The following is a 3760-nucleotide window of genomic DNA, read 5'->3' on the forward strand; positions in this document are numbered from 1 at the left end:
GAGCATATATACTATCCATACACTCATGTGAAGGATCTCCTGTCTAACAACATTCCAGAAGCTACATGACAGAAATGTCAGTCATCACATTCACCACCAGCAAAGAGCTTAAGGCACTTACATGAGCAAAGTTACGTTGACAGGAGGTGCCCATGGGAAATCACAATAAGTATCAGATACCTCGCTACCACTGACCAAACACAAACGAGATCAACAGAAAATACCATTGCCAAGATATGATTAGACTGAATATGTATAAAATTATTTCACTCTATTTTGGGGTTAAATAATTTTACCTAAACTTAAAGTAACACAGTAACTATACTCAATGTCAACACTGCTTCTATTTCTTATTAACAATATAGACCATGAAACTGTATCAGAACATTAGTATTCAATAATTTCATGTTCTGGTTGATGTCCTTACAGAACTTTCACTTCATCTTCTTTGCTAGATGAAATAATATTGATTACTTTGTGTTTACCTTTGCTAAAATGTATCAGTAATACCTTATAAAATTTAAATTAAGGTATGGCTGGTCCAGCGCAGTGGCTCATGCCTGTAATCCCAGCACTTTGGGAGGCTGAAGCGGGCAGATCACCTGAGGTCAGGAGTTCGAGACCAGCCTGACCAACATAGAGAAACCCATCTCTACTAAAAATACAAAATTAGCTGGGCGTGGTGGCTCATGCCTGTAATCCCAGCTACTCGGGAGGCTGAGGCAGGAGAATCGCTTGAACCAGGGAGGCAGAGGTTCGCCATTACGCTCCAGCCTGGGCAACAAGAGTGAAACTCCATCTCAAAAAAATAAAAAAATAAAAAACAAATAAAAATTTTAAAAAATTAAAGTATGGCTATATCACAGAACTTTAAAAGCCAAATTTTTCTAACATTACTTTAAAATCTAGAAAATCATGTTTCCATTCATATCATTTTTTATGAAGATGCAATTACTGAAAAAGAATAATTCAAGTAAGAAAAGTTAGATTAGTTGAAGTAAAACAAGCAAAAAAGTATATAAGCACTTAGGAAACACACAATGCAAAACAAATTAGTTAGATCATCACTGTTATTCTCCAAGCAACTGAAAATAACTACCTCTAAGAGGGGAGAGACATAAAAGCACGAATAGAATTTCTAACAGAAAGGCCACTGTTTACCCGTAAGTTTCACACTGTAGAAATATGAACACCTGCCAGATACTTAAATACACCCACATGCAGAATGTTCCATCACTTTTTAAATTTTTAATTACCTCCATTTATTATAATCACCAACAGGTAATTTTCTAAGCAACATAAGATTGGCATTGGGATTGAGGTTAGCTAAATAGTCTAAATTAGTTTAAGCAACTCCTTTGGGATAATCAGTTGCACTTGTGCCCACTCACAGGGAGAGGCTGTTGAAAGTCAAGGATTTCCTCTGCATTCTCTTGCCTGCAGAGCTAAACGGTTACCACAGAGTCAAGTTCAGTAACTACACTGGAGCAAGGAAAAATTAAATTGCTCAGTGAAATTAAGTTTAGTGGGGTGTAACACTTCATTTCTTCATTCTGCACTCAAAAGACAATTTGACTTTCCACACCTATTATATTTCCAAGTCCAACTAGGTGACATGTATTTCTAAGCATTTAAGTTCCCCTTAAAAAGCCTTAGTCTTGGCAAGGCACGGTGGCTCACACCTGTAATCCCAGCACTTTGGGAGGCCGGGGAGGGTGAATCACGAGGTCAAGAGATCAAGACCATCCTGGCCAACATGGTGAAACCCCGTCTCTACTAAAAATACAAAAATTAGCCGGGCATGGTGGTGCGTGCCTGTAGTCCCAGCCAGGTGGGTGGCTGAGACAGGAGAATCACTTGAACCCAGGAGGCAGAGGTTGCAGTGAGCTGAGATGCTGAGATCGCGCCACCACACTCCAGCCTGGCAACAGAGTAAGACTCCGTCTCAACAACAACAACAAAAAAAGCCTTAGTCTTTACCCCTTCACAAAGTATTGTTATGATTGGCAACTTATTTTCTGAAATGCCACAATCAAGTATGAAACTGTTGCCTCAGGCAGGGCAGAAATAAACTGTGCTTTGAATAAACGTTTAAAGCTTAGATTCTCCATACCAGCATTCCTTAGCTCAGAGGTATTTCACATCACAACACAGTATGCATATTATATGTGCATATATATGTACCTAGAAACCCATATTCAAAACACAAATACATATGAAATGTTTCACAAAACATGTCTTACCCTTACTGTATGATACGCTCTGATATTTTATATTCTATTTCTTTGTTTACATTGCTCATTGGCCCTAATTTGATTTCACCAACCCAGCGATGCAGTAGCAACCACAGTTTGGAAAACTATAGCTCCCTCTATGCAAATACCAATTCAAAGTTCTTCATAAAATTCATTCCTGCCAATCAGGATTAGTGTGACACTCTGCAGATGGGACTGAAAAGACACTCCAAAGAGGTGACTGATTTGTAAATGAGTCTGTTTTTAAAACATGAATGAAATACGCAGCAGAGAATCCAGAGCAGACGAGCACTAACGGCATATCTAAGAGCAAATTAGTCATTTATCATTAAACTGAAAGTACTCTGACACAGACTTTTTTTGGACAGGAAAATGGAAATTTAAACAAGACTTTATTTTTTCTTAATATGTTTGCAAAAAAAAAATTAACTGATACTATCAAGTGTTGAAAAGGATGTGGGAAAATGTGTACGCTATTATTAGGGCTGCAATTTTGTACAGCCTTTTTGGAGAGTGATTTGAGAGCATCATTAAATTTTAAACATGCATATCCTTTGACCCAGCAATTCTTCTAGTTTGTGCTATGCTCTTGTACATGCAATCCAAAAGATGTGTAAAGACACTGGCCATTGATAAGAACATACTTATGGTACAATCACATTTTTTAAATTATTTTAATTTTTTAAAAGAAATATTAAGAACAGCAGGTATTTCCATATCATTCTCTCTTTTTTTTAAGGTGACCAATTCAGTTTCTTTTCAGTACACATTGTTTCTCAATGAGATGTTATTAATATTCTGGGCCAACTATCTCTCCATAATTTTTTGTTTTTTAAATACCCAGGTAAGGGTGGCACTACCAGCCTTGACTGAAAAATAAAACAAAACAAAAAGCCACTATTCCATGTATACTGAGGAGAAAAAAAAATGTTAAAGCTGTTACAAGGTGGCGAAAAGCCAGCTGCAGAACAATACATATAGTAGGAGTCTAATTATGTGAAAAGAAATCACCCACGCTCTGAGGAGTGTGCACATGAATGAGTCGGAGGATGTGTGAAAAGAGATTGACAGTGTCTGCTCTATGAGCTTTGATTTTTAAGAATTTATTTCCATACTGGTGAATAATTTGAATAGGTTACACTATTTTATTTGGGGAAACTAAAATCCATAACATATTCACCCAACGTAAGCAGCTATTTTAAGCACTGGGAGTTGGCAGAGCTCTAAAACAAGGAGGGAAAGAGACTAAGAGGAATTAACATGTTCTAATGACATCCTTGACTCATAAAGTCCCTTTTCCCTCCTCACTACAAGTGACAAGATCTTTCTATAATATAGTGAGGTTCATAAAAATACAATTGAAAACATGGAAATTAAACAATAACACTACCTCTGTTTTATGTCCTCACTGTCACCCTCTTCCCGCAGGACTTGTAGAAACGTTTCCTCTAACCTCCACATCTAGCTTGTATTTCATGCTTCCTTTCATTGTAGTTACCAATTGC

Source organism: Piliocolobus tephrosceles, chromosome 5, assembly GCF_002776525.5.
Source record: "Piliocolobus tephrosceles isolate RC106 chromosome 5, ASM277652v3, whole genome shotgun sequence".
NCBI lineage: Eukaryota > Metazoa > Chordata > Mammalia > Primates > Cercopithecidae > Piliocolobus > Piliocolobus tephrosceles.